At 45.3% G+C, this 18,309-nt stretch overlaps 1 protein-coding gene across 1 annotated transcript in view; it reads left to right on the forward strand.

Annotated features, from left to right (window-relative positions):
- Window positions 1-462: 462 nt before the first annotated feature.
- Window positions 463-18,309, forward strand: part of LOC139993921 (uncharacterized) — a 52,433-nt gene continuing 34,586 nt past the window's right edge. The window contains exon 1 of the mRNA XM_072016086.1: window positions 463-1,562. The gene's annotated coding sequence lies outside the window, so the exon portion shown is untranslated. The remainder of the gene's footprint in view (window positions 1,563-18,309) is intronic.

The raw sequence follows: 18,309 nt of genomic DNA on the forward strand, positions 1-18,309 counted from the left end.
CACGACGCTCCGTCGTTCATAAATCGTACTAATTCATCGCTAAAGTTGCTCTCCATGTACGTATCTCAAATTTTCATCCCTAATTTCAATCTCATAACTCCTATAAAACGTTCTTCGAAAAAATTTTTTTAAAGATTCCTGATACATTGATCTTCCATCATCCTTTTTATCAGTGTAAATGGAATTGATTCACTAGTGGTAATATATTGCTATAATTTTCAAATAATCCACAGTTACTAACGCGTGTAATTTACAAATAATGGAAACAAGACAATTCTTATAACAGGCAGTAACAGAAATCCTTGAATTTACATTTCGCCGTGGTCCGGAGGACAGTCGACACATCACTGGCCGAGGGGGTTGACTGGTCTGGTGGGGATAGAGCAGCTGGGGTGGCTGGAGCTCGAATGCGAGCCCGCGGTACCTATACGCCGGGTTCTGGGTTTGGCCGGGTCGCGCGGCGGGTCCTGCGCAACCAAAGAGACATACTCAGACAAAGAGAGAGTGAGACGACGAGTGTAACGGAGACAGAGAGAAAAAGAGAGTGGAGGTAGAGTGGCAAAAGCGAGGCAAGCAAAAGCGAGCTAGCTGGCGACCAAGCAACCAGATAGCCAGGCAAGCCTTTAGGTAGGCGAAACAGACTGGCAGGCAGGCAGGCAGGCAGGCAGGCAGGCAGGCAGGCAGGCAGACAGGCAGGCAGGCAGGCAGGCAGGCAGGCAAGAGCAAGAGCAAGAGCACAACCACCGGGCTTCAGAGCCACCCCCAGTCGTCGCCCGCCACCCAAATCGTTCCCCCCACCTTGGACTATCGCTTGGTACACCCCTCTTCGCCGTTGCTTCTTCGCACTACTCCTACTCTTTCTCCGGTGCTTTCAGCCGCCTCGTTCGTTCGGTCGTTCGTCCACCGTTTCGTTCCTCTTCTCGGTGTCCTCGTCGTCGTTTGTCGCGTTTAGAGTGAACCAGTATCTGTACACCTTTGTTTTGTCATTTTTACCGACGAGGATCGCGTGTGTCACTGGCTGCTTCGTGTGCAGAAGGATATCGTATGTTCGACAGCGTGACTGATCTCGGCAGGTTGTATCCTCCGGCGACGCACTGACCTGCCCTTTCATCGCGGTCTCGCCACCCTTCCACCCTCTGTTTTCTCGCGTCTCGACGCAGCGGCGGACAAGACTGATTCGTGGGAAGCGGAGGGGGTTTGTTCGGAACGCGACACCCTGGCCTGTTTGCTCTCGACATTTTCGACGATTCATCGGTTGATCAACCTTGAAACGGAAACCGAGAGAATATTCTGTATATTTTCGTGCGTCCAGGACTAAGATTCTTGGGATTTTTGGTGGAAAGTGAGGAAGAATCTCTGCGTGGGCAAGTGACGGCGAGATGAGGAGGTGCGACGCCGCAATAGAAGGGAAGACGCGGCTGTGAGGCCCGGATAGCGTGCACGTTGTGTCGAAGGACGTTCACACGCGCGACTCCATCGGTTGCCAAGCCGATCCTCCTCGCACCAGGCGACGAGAACTTCGTACCTAAGCCGGTCGTTCAACGTGGCCGATCCTTGGACATGTAAGTACACGTAACATTGTCATTTCGTTTAAGCTATATTCTCGAAGGAACTTTGCTCGAATCCGCGAGAAAATATCCGTACGTTTCTTGCGAGACAAGATTGACACGAAGCGGTTGGATCTTGCTACGCTGTCTGTTTTCTTGCGTCTATCGCAGAAGCCTTGGTAGTCCCGGGGGATCGGTCGAGTCGAAAGGCGGGCGAAAATCGGCGAAAAGAGGCGGCGATAGGAGACGATCGATTTGTTTGGCGGAGAGCGTGTGATACTGACAGAACTCGAACACGCGAGTAAACACTCGAACCTCGGCTACAGGAGAGCGAAAGAGAGATAGCTATATTGGAAAGGGGTCGGATCGGAGGGCTTTGGAGAAGGAATTTCGACGTAATCGGCCGACTTCCCTCGAGGTTGAGCGAATAAATAGAATAAATCTGCTCGAAGGAGCGGAGCAGACGGTGAAACGAGACCGTTCAAAGCACGGGAAAGATTGCGCAACTGCGAACTAAAAAGGGAGAGAGAGAAATAAGGGAAAGAAATAAAAAAAAAAAAAAAAAAAAGTATCGGACCAAGATCGTCGAGGCTTGATCAAGTTGTCCGTCCGCCATCGTGATTATCTTTGGTCAAATGGATTTATCTGTAAATCCCGTGATAGCTGGCTCGATTTTCAGACAGAGATAGACAGCTTTGCTTCTGACACAAAATAGAAACGAACGAAACGCATGAAAATGGGAAAAAGAGGCATCCGTTGTGTATCGAACCCCGTTAACTTGTACACGCGTGAAACGTACGTCTGCGACGAATTAAACGTGCCGTGAAATGATATTCGAAATTGAAAATACTGGGTGTACTCGGTGGCAACGAAGCTTGCAGTAGCGAACTTGCAAAGGTTCAATCGTTACTCGGGTTTCGTAGTTTCTTGCGTGACTTTTCATATTCGTTGTAATTGTTTGCGAGCAAGTGATCGTAGTTGATGGTAGTTAGTGTGATCTATAAAAGAGGAAATTGCATATTTTCAATGTATCCTTCCGTGTCGTTGCAAGACTAAGAAAGAAAAGTAGTTAACTAGAATTACGTAGCAACGAAAAGTAACCGTAATATCTTCCAATTAACGTCCATTTATAGCAAACCATCGAACTATAAAGAATCCCTTTTAATGGTATAATTCCCATAGTATTCTTCGATTCATGGCCATAATCGTTAATGGCGCCACTAAACACGAAGTACATTTTTCATTCACACGCAATTTACTTTCTCTGATTAGATTAGATCTTACTCTGACGTGGAAATCTCACCATCGGAGATCGACGTTTAAAGCTGGAGAGATTTCGAGCAGAGGATACGTTCGCCAGATGATTGTAAAATTCGCGAAAGAACCGGGTTTTGTCGTCGTTTTGTCCGAGCAGAGAGGAAACAGAGACGGGCTACGTAGTTTGTTACGGTTAAGCGACCAGCGAGCACGGTTATCTGAAAATGGATTAACGTCGCTTGCGAGGTATATACACGCGCGCGAGATTTTCAATGTGCTTTTAACGGGCCGTTTCTTGGCCCTGTCGATCTCTTCCTCGCTTGCCATGCACGCACTATCCTCGCTAATTATTCTCCACGCTGTGGACCTGCGTCTCGTCGACGTACGACATCGTCGACCATTCGATCCGAAACGAAATAATTCGTTTAAGGCCATAGCCGAGAACATTTATCGAATAATTTTATTATTACTCGTAAAAAATTATCTCTCTACGAAACGGTTAAACGTCCAACGTTTGCTTTAGTTTTCCAATACGTATATATTTACTTGCAATCAAAGAAACTGTATTTTACTAGACGCTGGTTCGAGCGTTCGATTGATGGGCAAAGGATCTACGAACCGGCTGGCTCGTAAATAGGGTCAAGATAGTATTTCATTCCCCTCCTACAGCTACTATCGTTTTTAGCCGCGTTTCCGATAACTATCCAACCTCTTGAACTCCGGCAGGGATATGTTCGAATCGATTCCATCGGCAGCTGGCTTTCGTCTCGCCCCGAGGCATTTAGAGATCGAGTATCCGGAATTAAATTCGACAAATGCGAGCGATCATTAGAGACCAGTCGTCGAGAAAGTGTCGCGCCGCACGGCTAGGCTGTCCGTTCGGCTGACTTGGAAACTAGCCTAATCCTGTTCGGATTCACCTGTTCCTGGCGTCTGTCGACAGTTTGCAAGCATTTTTCAGTTCGTGTACGAGTTTCCAAGATGAATTCCATGTTCCGTGACAGCGTGTTTCCACGTCGATTCAACAGCCATAAATCTTTACGATATCCTCGCGCTTCTCGCTCTTCCACCCCCTGAAGATTCATCCTTCAAGTTCGTTTGAAGGAACGTTAACTCGTGGACGCTAGGCACGTTTACTTACGCCGATTAAATCGCTATACCGGTAAGACTAATTATATTCCTTGCGAGACTAACACGTGGCTGAAAGTCGATTTAACGAGTCAGAAATTGAAAATGTTCTCTGATTGGTACCAATTTTTTTTTTTTTTTTTTAGCTGAAACGATCGTGTAATATGTAGATATCTCTTATTTGTAATATTGCAACTTCTACGACGATTGTGGGAAATCCAGATGCAAGCTTTTGCTTATAACACACGTCCGACGTAACATGCTTTGAACAATCGACAACCACGAGGTCTCCCCTGTTCGTGAATCTCAATCCCAAGCAGTGGTCAGGTTTCAGTGGTCACCAGTGTCACAAATTACTCGGGAATCGACGAATCCTTGTCAAACTCTGTCGAAATAATCTACAAGGATCGTCAACGAGCATCGACACGTTCATCGGGTACGGATTTTGGATGCAAAGTGGCGTATTTCTTCAATTCGTCGGTCTTACTGTGCCTTTGTGTCGTAAAATTGTTTGATATACCGGGAATTTGCAAAGGCGATCGGCATGGCAGAAGAATTGACAGGAAAAAGATGGATCGGCCGACAGCGGAACGATCGCTTGGACAGGACTCGGTGTCGGTCGATTTTCCCATTTCCTTTGCGTCGCGTATGCGACTCGTTGCACGGTTTATACCTGGTTCAGGTAATTGAGCGATTCGATGTTGTACGACTGGTCGGTCAAAGTTGCATTATCGATACGAAAGCCTTGAAAGCGTCGTCTCCGCCGAATCTTATCTCGCGAAGTGGACGTCTCGACGGTTCTCTCTTATCCGTCTAATCTTTGCCAGAGTTATTACGTCTCTGCGAAACTTCCTTCTCGTCCTTTCTTTTCCCTTCTTTTCTTCCGTTATCGTTACCGTTCGAAGATTTCCTTGAGAAATGGTTTCCTTTCACGGATGTCGAACTTTAACATTCCATCAGGAATTCGGTAGTCACATGGCCTCGCTCCGGCTTCAACGGAGACGAGAATTTATGTTCTTCCTTTTAAGTAGCAGAGAATACTCTATGAAATTCAATTATACCAATGGCAAAATTCTAAGTATAATTTACAGGAAGCTAGCCAGCCTTAAATTACCGTAGGCGGTGGCTGGAAAAGCGATCGAACGTTCTAATAGATCCGCTGTTTCTTATTACGATCTTGTTAGCTGCTTGATCTTTTCAACGGCTTCTCCAAGGTGGCTTCGAGATATCCACCGGACTCGTTGCCAGGTGTCGATGTTACCAGCGAAACTACAGATTCAATTCCTTTTGGCCACGCAGGGGGGAAAAGTGGCATCCCGGTGAACATTTTCCAAGCTTCTACGAACTTCTTTACGATACCCTGGTCAACTCTTCCGGCAGGAAACCGCATCGTCGCGGTAACTCGTTGCGCTCGCGTTCATTGTGCATGAAGATCCGGCACACCGATTCTGCGACCATGCTTAGCTTCACAGCTATTTCACCAGGCAGCTGTTTCATCGCCAATGATAATTATCCCTTTTCTTTGGAACACCTATTCCGTTAAATGCCTATGAACCAAAAGAATTGCAAGTTTCAAAGTACCAATGTTTTCTTCCAGGAATACGCTGATAACTTTTTTTGTCTTTGCCAGAACGGAGAAACAGAAACATTACGGTTAAATTCTTCGCATCTTACGAAACTTTGAAATTGTACGCGGATCGTGTACAGCGGTTCGCAAAAATATTTCTATCCGCTCTTAGAGAACTTTTTACGTATATACCGTATTAAAAACACTGTGAAATCTCTGAATCTGAAGTTGTACTATTTCAAATCGTACTATCGTAATCACGATTCGTAGTTGTGTCTCGTTGCGGAGCTAACAAAATTTCAGAAAGTTTCCTATAATGCGCGTAATAATGTATCGATAGAAATTTTCCACGATAAGCGTTCGAGCAGGCTTACGATTAATCGGCTTGGTCTTCGGCGGAGGCAGAAAACGAGTGGAGTAGAGTAGAGGAGGAGGAGTCTGAAGCAGAAGCCCGATCGCGTTTTCATTGGCCGTGAACCGGGTCGGGACTCGCAACGAAACGATTCGCAAAGACGGTGCAGGGGAATTCCGCGTCGTGAACCTACGACTAATGAAATCGTTATAGTTCACCGCGCTTTGAAACGCGGATCGCGGAGAATTACAGCGTGCCTCGCTTTAATAAGAGCACCCGCGATCAACCAGCGGTACGTGGTCCCGTTTCCGGTGAAAAAAGGATATCGAGCAGTTCGTTCCCCCTCGTGAGCCACGAATAGCGCCGCTTTGTTCGATCTGGCCGCGGGATCGAGTTACCCTGTATTTTCTTGCAGCTCTCCCTCGATGGAACGAGCCTGTACTTTAATGGAATTCCTCGGTTTCCAGCCTTCAAGGAGGAACTTCGAGGGTGCTTCCGCACGTAATTAGAGTTTGAGTCGTTGATTAGATGATTGATTGTCTCCTAGTTGCAGCGACGGGAAGATTTTGACGATTGGCTCTTTGTTTTCTTGTTATCTATAGTCTACAGATCCCAGTGCGTAGAGTAGAGTCTCGTATTAGAAGACGGCGAGATGGGATTATCACGGTGACTTGAAATTCACAGCCAGGTACAGTAGTGATAATACTTTTACGCGTATTTGTACGTTTCTAGAAGCTCGACCAAATCGATAGAGTCCAAGCAGACATTTATTTCGTTCCAACGACGACTATACTTTGAAATAATTTGTACATTCCTGCACGTTATGTGGATTTTTGCAATTTTTAATTTCCTACAAACGAACCGTACCGTGTTAAGCGACACGCATATCCGAGAAATCGAAGTAAATTATAATTTACCGTCGAGGTCCGAAGGTATCAAAAACGTCCAAACTGTCAGCGATAACAGCGACCATATATATTCTATATATTCCGTGTATAATCTGGCGCGAAGTCTGGAGGCCATTTCCAGACGAAGCGAGCTCACTCGGACGGTGGAGGAATGTAAAGGATCGACGGATCCGTGGGCAACTTACTGCAGCGTTTACTAGCCTCTACGGAAAATATATCGGCGAAGCTCCACCGGGGTCAGTTAAAGCCGCGGCTTTAATGGCCGCGGTGAACGCGCAACAAGGGGATACACGTGTACACGTGTTGGCGCTGGTAATTCTGAATCGAGTTAAAACATTGCGCGCTCTCGTATCTTTTAGCGACGATTGCCGCAGCTGTTGGCGGGTCTCCGTGCCCCGTTGCACCGGGACAGATAGCGCCTGCTGTCTCGTAAACCCTCGCAACGACGCCGACGTGTTATCGTCGTATACTTTGATCATCGAATAATATAAAATAAACGTGACGGCGAGTTAATCCCACGTTCCTTTGGTCGATGCTCGTTTCATACAACGGACAGTTTTACCGGTGTTCAGACGCTCGACCCGGTTGGCAAAAACTTTTAATTGAAAAGCGCCAACCCGATGCTCGCTAATCGATTATAAGGCGCACAAACTACCAACGAAATCATTTCGTAATTAAGCCTGGGTCGCTCTGATTGTTCCGTAATCGTTTCCTGCTGCGGACTAGCCGAGATCCTTTCGCCTGGATATTCTTGGTCCTTGTTGGAATTCCAGCGCGTTTTCAACGATGATGTATGATATTTGGATGAGCGGTTTTCGTCGATCGTGCTGTCACAACCATTTTATCGCTAGCATTTTTGCTTGTTAAAAAATAGAATTCAATAGGCGTCCACTTTATTGTCAATCACTGATCAGCCAGGATTATCAACATCAAGAGATGTTTCGGAATTATAAAGCTGGATTTATACAGTGACGATATTCCATTTACTAATACGAAACACTGTTTCTATATTCTAAGCTGGAACCCGTAGATTCCTCAGGGATATTAACTTTCAAGGTGTATAATTTTCTTTCATTTTTTTCACATACTGTACTTTATTTCTTCTTCTCTTAGCTGTCTACTTGATTTATGTTCTTCCTTTCTTTCCCTCTCTCTCTCTCTCTTTCTTCTTCTGCTTTTTTCTACTAGTGACCTTCAGACTGGCTATACCAGCACAGAAGTAACCGCTGATACTACTCGCTTGTTAATCCTGCACTAATTTCGTTTGTTCTGTATCACAACTACCGGAAAGTTCTCTCCTGTTCGATTTACAAATGAAATTCAATTAACTGACGTAACAACAACGAATAACGCAAAGATAATCGCAAACTTGGATTTCCGTTACTTTCGTATCATTCTGCATAGACGTACGTACGAACTATTCGACGAACTATCTTCTCTCCTCAAATGGACTCGTCGTCTAAAAGGAAAAAGATCCATTGCTCTCGAAATTCTTGAGAAATTCTTCTTCTTCGTCGTTCAGCGAGACGTCGATAGTTTTTCGTTTAGATATTTCATCCGCTTTGGTGAGGTCGCGCCGTTAATTCCACGTCGAGAACACGGTGCCAAAGAGCGACTACGTACACGTGTCCGTTCGCAAATCCTGAAGCTTGGCCGCGTGGCGTGGAAGCTTGTGTTTCGACACATCTCGAGGTAGCTCGAAGCCAGCTAGTACACAACGGATTCTCATAGTTGCGTGACGGTCTATTACGGCGTGTATAATCGACCGATAGACCGGGCGGATTCCCAGAGCTGACACTCGATTCGTATCCGGCCATTTCGGCCGGATATGCGATTCAGACGTTCCGACAGTTTCCGATGTTCTCCGCACGAATTATTACTCTGACCCGCGCTGATCCGCTATGCCTTCCGACCGGAGAATCGTCGCATCGGGGCCCATCGCTTGTGCTAAGCTCAAGACGACGGCTGTCGTCATGGCGTTTCAACTGTATCGCAATTTCTATATGTTGAAGTGGTCACCGCTTCTAAGGAAACTCTACATCCGGTGTTTTTAGTTTTCTCGAGCACCGAAGCCATCGACAGCGTAGAGACAAAAGACTGGGACGAAGGCAGACCATAAACGGTAGACAGACGACGACGGCTTCGGGGCTTTCAGCCATAGGATAACTGCTGCTCACCAGCTCAAATTACGTTTCTGCTTGTACTTACTTCTGTATTAAAATATCTTTTCTACTTTACAATTTATCCACGCGTTTCTCTGTTCGTACATCTAATAACCTCAACACTGTATAAACGTTTGGTGTTAGATGGACGGTGATGATATTTGAGCGATCGAGCATTGGTTGTCTTGAAGGTTCAACCAGTGTGGTTTAGGTTCGAGGTTATCGGAAGGTTTTTAGGGTCGTTGTAAATTTAACGAATTACACGGATAGTTGGATATTTGTTAGATCATCCGGCTGTAATTTTCACGTTAACGATTGTTAACGCTAGATCGATCAACCGAACCGATCGAAATGATCGGTACGAAATCTTCTGCGTTTGCAATTACTAAAAAAGCTATAGGTGTTTTTATTCTTATCTAAACAGAAACGCGATCACATATACTTTATTTTCATTTTACTAGTTTAATTCTAATCAGCCATCTACGAAATATTTAGCTACGTATTGCAGATTGCTTCTAGCGATAATCTTCATCGCGAAAGATATAGTGCATGGGCTAATCGAACCGAAGATCTTGAAGAGACACCGCGCGCGACGGAGATGATAACGCGAGTCCTCGCACGATACCGCGCTCAGAATGTAAAAGCGTTTGTGTAAGCTGCGAAAATAAGACGGTTGATTACCAGGTCTGGGTTGGAGGTGGCTCGTTTAACGCGGAAAAGAGGAAAAATTCGTGCGACGCGAGTGTGACGGCGCAATAGCAAGCGGTGGAAAGAGGAAGAAAGAAAGAGTGGCAGGTACCTTCGTTGCAGGCAGAGTTCGTTAAACTAATATTCATACATCTTGGAAAAAGTGGGTCAGTCGCCTGGCTGCGTGTATCAACCTATATAACGTCGCTCGTTTATTACGTTTCGTGCGTTTCGTAAGTTTTATTAAGAGCCGCGACGTGAAAATTCCGTGACGTTATCGCCGCGTCTGCACAGCTTCGCTTCCCTACCTTTGCCAACCAGAGAAAGCTCGTCTCTTCGTTTTTCCATTTTCTTCTCTACGTCCACGCGTTCTTCGCGGATCGTTCTTATGCTAACGAACTTCATCCCCAAAGGGCGGAAAAACGTTAATTCCCTATCTTACGTCATAACAGGGGTCCATCTAATCTCTCTCGTCTTCGCCTCGATGTTGCTACAAGATAAACAGACGTAGCAAAGAGAAACGAGATTGCGATCCGAGTCTTTTGTGAAGATTCGGGGATCATTAGCGCGCTGAAAGAAACTTGTTCAGGCTGGATGCGGGATTTGATCGAGGATTTGTTTCTGTCGTTTTTCTTTTGTATTTCCTCGTAGAAAGTACGTCAGCCACGGGGCAGAAATTCATGTTGGCTTTACGACGATTAAGAGCGTCGTTAGATCGGTACAGTTGCAACCGTGTTAAAGAGAAGTTAATTGAAATTAAAATTCTAATCTTTCGTCAAATCGCTTCGAGTACCTCTTCTTCGGAAGAAGATCCCTCGGCAACGTTCTTCTTCCTCGTTTCGTTAAAGGATCTTCGCTCGAAACTCCAAGCTCTTCCGTCTAATAGCAACGATTCCGATCTAACCCTATCTCCATAACGATATCAATGAAAAAATATTACTCGTAGGATTCTCTTTTTTTCAGCCCTTACCGCAGATTGAGTATCAGGCGAATAGCGTTCGAGATTAGCTGGAAGAGACATCAGGACGTCGTTTGCCTTTCTTTGTCGAGCGATTTACTTTCGGTTGTACGAGCTCTATCTAACTGGTGGAAGAGAAAAGGAGCTGGAACAGGTTGGGTCTCGGTCGACGAGAACTCGATAAGACATCGTACGCCACTCTGGCGATTCTAATACCAGTTTGACACTTGGAGATCGATGAGAATGGAAAGTATCGTACATCAGGCCGAGCCCGATAGAGAAAATTATTCAGCCGATGCGCGTTACGTGTGGCCCGGTCATAAATCACGACTACCGGAGGCGGAGAAGGCGGTCGGCCCACCGATACTAATCCGTGGAGAAAGACAGAGCTCCCGATTACAGTTTCATATTGAATTTTTCATCGCTACGTGGACAGCCTCTTTCATTGTAATTAGATGTTCGAGCTAGTTCGGTGAATAACGACGCTACGAGTCGCGCGCAACCTGCCTCCTCTTTCACGTCCTCGTCTCTTTCCTCGCTCCGCCACTTCGTCTTCGTCTTCCTCTTTTCATAGGCTACCTTTTTATTTCTTTTTCCCTGCGATATGCCGAGACACAAAGTCAGCTCACGTTCCGCGAGGTGCGCGAACAGAACAGGTAACTCTCGAAGGAACTCCGGCAAAGTATCCTCTATTAAATTACAGACGGTCAGGCGTAAATCTTCGTAGAGGCGAGCGAGCGAGCGAGCGAGCGAGCGAGTAGACTTCTCGCTCGCGTGATAGAAACTTTCTGTTCTTTTCTCTTCTCCCTTTCTTCTTCTTTTTTCTTCGCCGTTTTTTGTCTCTCTTTTTTGTGTTTCTCTTCCCTCAAGTTTTCGAGGCAGCTTTGTATAATGGACACGGGGGCGGGTGCATCGTCGCGACGCGGAGAATCGCGTTCCCTCCGTGTCACGACGTCCGGATGTTCTTAAAGGACTAGAAAGTTTCCGAAGCGGGATCGCTTATTAATTCTGATCCCCCCAGACTCTTGTATTCCTTGTTATACCCGCTTCTCTCAATGGATCTGCGTCGGTGAAAGTCGATTAAAATTACATTCCGTGAAAGTCGATTAAAATTACGTCTATTTGGAAACAATTTGCTCCGTTTCTTTCTTACACCACTAGCCACAATTGCAAGAATTTCAGCGCAAATATTTTCGCATTGCCTTCGTCTCTTACGTACGTACGTACGTACGTAGTTCGATCGTAATAGTACGCGCAAACCTATAAAATACTTTAGGAAAAACTCTCTAGAGGAAAATTATCAACAAAGAGAGAGAGAGAGAGAGAACTGCTCATCCAAAGCAGCCTTGCCGCTGGCAAAACGGGGAGGAAGGGAAGGCAGAGATAGAAGGAAAAGCCCGAAGAAGTTGCCGAACTGGAGGATACGTCGCGATCAAAGCGAAAGGTAGCCGGCTTTGTAGCCAGGATACGCGAATAGGGACAAAGGAGCTATCGCGGCTACGGGAATTACGTATACAGAGTGTCTGGGCGGAAAAGAAACGGCGACACAGCGGAATCTGGAGAGCATAAAATGAGAATTGTTAGGAACTTCACGCTCCGCCGCCGCGGGCGCATTTAGTATCGCTCTTTCTCTGTATCGGCGGACTTCATCCTTAGGTTTCTCGGCGATTGGCGTGCTCCACGGTGCTTCAAAATGGAGACGATTTGTAGAGGAAGTGGCGAGCTTCGATCGACGAGTTATCGCGATTCTCTGTTATTTATTGTTCCGTCGTCAAGATGTTCCCCTTTCGGTGTGCTTCGTACATGAAATTTCCGTTTGTTATGATACGCTTCACAGCGTAATAGTCGTCTAGCGTGCAATAATATCTCGTAGCTCGACGTGGATCCCCATGAAATTCTTGACGAATTCTACGATATATAAAATACGACGAGTGCCGGTACACGTTTCGTTTGGTTGACACATTTCTATCGTTTTATTCACTTTTAGAGATCTTTAACTTTATCGCTTCTTAAATGTTTCAAAATTATCCAAGTTTGTATATAAAACGGCAACTAGCGAAAGAAAAGTCGGATAATTGCGGAGAATGCGATAAACCGTCCTTATGGGACACTCAACTTTCTACGGTATACTCGGTCGTAACCATCTGTTCATTAATTCTCATAGCGATTTTATTAATCTTTTACGAAGCGCTGCCTGTTTCGTGCGATCTGCGACAAACGCGTTACTTCAGTTTTATACAGCCATAATGGTTTTCCTTCAAACGAAAAAGTTTTTTTAACGCTTTATTATCAACATCTCGCGATATACTTCCGTACGCTTCGATAACGATACTTCTTCGAGCATCGACACACGGAAATACAAAAAATAATTGGAAATGCTAACGGTTAAGCCAGCAGTCTTCTCAGAACGGTTATCGATAACGGCGGAATTCTCACAATCAGTTCATTTTCAAAGGACGTAATATATCCCACGCAGCGGCTCTGTCTATGCATTGTCTACGCTGCATTTCTTGCACAATGCCGGGATTTTCTTTGCCCGTTCGCGATACAACACACCGCTGATTCCTTTTTATTTTTTTTCTTTTTTTTTTTTTTACCTTTCATCGCCTTCTCCACCTCCGTTTCGCTTTAAATCCGCCAACGAACAGGACGAAGGGATACATCGTATCGAGGGATTCTCTTTGAACGTCCTTTAATAAAATTGAAGTCCCGGAAACGATCTCTCCTCATTAATCTTTTTAACAGAGGGACTGGAGCGGGGCTACCGCTCGTCAAAGCGTTTATTTCTGTCTTTCGCGTCTATTACTACCATCTGCAAAACACCGGCAGCGAGGGAAAAGAAGAGCCAAGTGGAGAATGAAAAAAGAAAGAAAGAAAGGAGAAAACAGGGCGCGGAGAGGAAAGAAAAAGGAGAAAGGCCGTATAGGAGGAGGCGGGGAGGCCAGGGAAAAAATGAAAATCCGCTTGCTTCGAAGTGCTTTCAACGAAATTAGAATTTCAAAAAGGTCAGGTTAAATTTTCCATCCCTTTCTACCTCTACCACCATGGCCACAGCCATCGTGTGACCCGCCCCGATTATTAATTTCTTTTTCTACTCTTTTTCGGCCACCGGGTTTTCGCTCCGCCTCTCCATATTCCTAGGCCGCGTCGTCTGTTATCCGTCTTTCTTCCCTCTGCATTCTATATACCGGTCTCTCCTTTCTTTTTCTCCTTTGTTTCTTCAACGTCGATGAAGCGATTCGCTCATCGGTCTCATCTTTATTCATCGTGTACTAGCCAGCCTAGTACACATTGTACATTACTCGGGCGAACTATTAATTCTCGTTTGACACTCGGAGACCGATGGGCCAGACACATCCCTGATACTTTTTACGGGATTTCCATGATCGATTACCAGCCGCTTGCACGGAACATATGTATCCTCTCACGGTGTTTTGCCTTTCCCTCGCTGGATAAGAGAGTCGATCGGGGTAAACCGACTCCAACGCTATCCTACACCTTTGGGATTCTGTAATACATACATACATACATTTACGTGTATGCTTTTGGTAGGTATACGGCGCAACTGTTTGGATGGAACAGATCCAAACAAACTGGATCGTCGTTTGCATATGGAGTGTATCGGGCAGATGGGAATACGTTTCGCCGACGACTTTTCGCGGCAGAGAAATCACGATACCTGGAGATTTCTAGGACCGATCGCCGTATAAATCGTTGAATGTTTCGCTTCGAAAGGTTGTTAGGTTCGAGTACTCGTCCATCGATCGTTCCTCTTCTCCTACATTTGTTAGAATTTTAATTCGTTTGAAAGCTATCGAATCGCTCACCGATGCACTCCATGAAACATCTTTATCGTATCATCTTCGTTCCGAGCGTCCAAGCTTCGGATCACCTTCCCTCGCTGTACTTCTCTCTCAGAATCTCGCGTTATCTTCGCGTTAAAATCGCTTCGCAGTTTCCATCTTTTTCGCCGGATCTTCCTACGCCACGCACGAATTTCCACCTGCCGGCCAAATTGTTTAACGCAAATAGAATTACGCGACTCGAACGTCGATCCTCGAGAGTATTAACCGGCTGTGCGCGGAATTATTACGATTAGAATTTCTCGTGGGATAGGATCGAAATGTAAAAGAAAATTGACAGAGACGGTAGAAATCGTATATCAGGCCGCGGCACGGCGTTTCCTAATCCGCTGATCTAATTTCTGAAACGGTGTCCTGCACCAGAATTCCGCCAATTTCCTCGCTGCTCTTTCTCTACTAACTTTGCATATCGCCTTGCAAACTGGTCGTATAGTAAATAAGAAAACTGGTGAATTACCATCGGAGCTCGTGGTTTTCCCTTCCATATGGAATTATGTATTTTCTAGCGTAATTGCCAAACCACCGAAGAAGATTACGTAGAATATCGACCGAAACCGAAGTTAGAATTCCAGTGTTGGGCAGGGGTAGAAATGAGGGGGAGGCTCGATTGAATTTCGCCTCAGTGAGATAATAACGAGCTACCGATAGATTCCATTATACCTTTAAAATTCTTCAACAATGGAGCAGACTTTCTCCCATCGGCTCCCGCCTGAAAATATTCTTCGGTAAAATTGTTCCACCACGTGACCGGAAATTAGTGCACTTCTGGTCTGCCCTGAAAGGAACGTTACACGTTTAGAACCGCCGCTTCGATCGAGCTTCGCGCCTTCTTAATTAGTACCACGATTCAACGCATCGATTATCCGCCTTTTATTTTGCTACTTTAATTATTCGGGTCAAATTGGACACGATCGAGGTAACGGACGACTCTTTAATTGCACGAAATACAGCCAAAGGGACCATTCGGGTTTTTGATTTCAAAGCTACGATTCGTATAATCGATGCTGCGAATTTGTCGTTCGCCTGTTTCGGTTAAGATAACGGAGGTAGTTCAATGAATTTAACACTGTATTAGTAGGTTAATATAACTTGTATATTTAACAATAATGCATATAATAAAGAACGTCGCAAATTATTTAACGATAAGTACAGTTAACGTGTTACAGAAATTCGACTCGACCTTGTGATATCTCTCGATATATTCGTTAGACTTGGCGACTTTATTCGTCAGATATCTTCAAATGTGACTGATCGCCCTTCGATCATTTCTTTGTTTCTCCGGGAGACGACCCCCACTACGCTCGGATCACGTCACCGTTCGCGCCTATGATCACGTATGCCATCTTCTTTGTGTGGATGAAATAACGTACCGAAATCGACGTTTCTGGAACTCGCTGCTTAGTGACACCTATGCGCTTGTAACATCAACCGCGTCTCAGTCCGCATCGGGGACCAGGTCGCGCTTCGGAACCGATGGGCTGATGACGGAAATAAAGAAGTGGCGGCACTCGCACAATGTATATCGCCGAAGCGAGGTGCCTAATAAATCCTCGATATCCCAACGGTTCTTTCGCCGAATGTTCGAGAACGCCTAACAAACGCGTGGATAGTGGAGATATCGAGGGACGACGAAGAAAAAGAATCGGATTTCGCCAAAAATCAAGTAGTCGTAAGAGCTTCGGTCTTGAAAAGTCGCGTGTGGAATTCAGAAGTGAATTGTAGTTAGTGTAAACCAAGTGCTAAGAAATAAATTCTCTCTTTTTATTTCTTTCATTTTACGTGACACGCTCGTCGATACATATTCTCCGTCGGGCAGATAAGACGATCTGTCTGCGACGCTGTAGGACCGCGAGCGACGGTTAGAAATACGACCTATACTAAGCCTCGTGGCGTAACGCAAAGTGATCAAATTGGCTTCCTATAAAGTACATTTTTAGTTTGGATACCTGTGCCGCAGGGCTGCATGTAACATTTCTGACATCAAGAATTTCTAATTACGTAATTTTGAAATTCCGGCAACCGCGCGAATTACCGATCTCCATGAAACGGTAATACTCGTGTTCTCTTGGCTGGAAGACGTCGGTCGTGGGAGCGGAGGGCTCTAGAGACGAGACGCCTAGAGTATATCTACTTGCAGTTTTCAGTACATCGGATTGCTCGCGTGTCCTGGGGAAAATTTCGCCTTGAAACTCGACTTATACAGGGTGTTTATGAGTTATAGGTACGAACTTACGCTCATCAGGGTTTCAGAAAGCTTAACAAGTAGCAACGAATACCTAAGAATACGGTGTAAAAAGTTTGTTCCTCCGATGAAACGATATCTTCCGGTACCTGCTAATTCTGTTTTACCTTTTTGCCAGAGCTATGCTATTTTTTATAGTCCAACAGAATTCGACAATGCTCGATGCGTACAAAAAAACAGTGAGAGATATTGATTCAGCTTTGCGCCGGTAAAGCGCGCCATTGAGGGCGTAAAAAAAATTGCACCGTTTTGAGGTTATGTATCGATTGTTGACGCGCAGAGTCACAAGCTGTTCGGCATTGTGGAGTACACAGTTTGTACACGTGCTTGTCAAATCGCTTTTGTTTCCTACTCTTTTTTATAAACACGTCGATCGGCCGATCCAGCCTATATACCAAACTCTGAAACGAGCTGTATAACTCGTGCAACTCGAGCGATCGTCTGTGTCCTTTCGACGCTTTTACAGCACGCTCGGGAGTCAGAAAATTATTACAATTAGCGACTGCAAAACGGGTCACACGTTACAATATGGCCTGTGCGGACGAGGCGAAACAAAACGCGTGTTAGAGTCACGGTAGCGCCGATTTTGCCGATTTAATGACGTTATACGTAGATTTAGTAACGGCTGGACACGTGACAGCTGCATTAAATTTTCGCATTAATTCGCCTGCTCTCGTGAATCAACTCTCCCCTTCCTCCCCCCGTAGAGCCGCTTCCCGGCCCTCTCGTACCACCGAATTAAATGTTCCGAAACCGATGGAGGAGGAACCATCGTGATTTTTTCTCTCTCACGCTCGCCTGCTTTTGTCTCGAATCGCTTTTTGTTCGTTCGCGCGATTATTCACGTTACGCTTCGAATTTATCATTGTTGATTCGGTTGGCCTTTTCAAAGGCTGCCGAATAACGTCGAACGAGCGTATTGACAAAAAGCTGGATAATTCTGTTCCTTTTCTTCCTCTCTTCGCCTCTCTGCCACTTTGCTTTCCCAAATTTATGGCAAATTGGAAAAACGAAGGGTAGAGAAACTTTCGATGTCGAAAAAGGAAAGAAAAAAAGAAGGAAGAAGAGAAAGAAAAATGAAGTACTATACGACGAGCGATAGAACGTGAACTGCGCCGATCAGTCGCCCTCGCGTTCCAGCTGAAACTGCAATGGAAAATCGAATAATATCGATCACAGTTTGCTTTACGCGTTATCCGTTTATAAGCAATTAGTTGCGCCAACTTCCGTGCTAATTTTTTATCCAAATGAAAATAGGAAAATACGAAACGATTCCCGCGAGAACAATTTGTACGTGATCGTTAGCGATCATAATGGAACCGCGCTGTCGAGTATTTCGCCACGTCCAGAAATTTCCAATATTTATTCCCGTTTCATTGGTACGTTTAAAGGGACATAGAAAAAGAAAACAAGAAGCAAAGAGAAGACAGAAACGACAGAGAGGGGGCGTTTGTTTCGATCGACCGAAATTACAACCGGGAACCTCGACGATATTTTTAGGGAAATAGAGACCGATGAAAAAAATCGTAGCTCGACACTTTACCGATGCTTCGTCAACGATGCTTCTGGCTTTATTTCGGTGGGTCTGATCACACTATACAACGACGACTGATTCAGCAATAACTTATCTCGCCGAGT

The sequence above is a fragment of the Bombus fervidus genome, chromosome 14 (assembly GCF_041682495.2).
Source record: "Bombus fervidus isolate BK054 chromosome 14, iyBomFerv1, whole genome shotgun sequence".
Taxonomy (NCBI): Eukaryota; Metazoa; Arthropoda; class Insecta; order Hymenoptera; family Apidae; genus Bombus; species Bombus fervidus.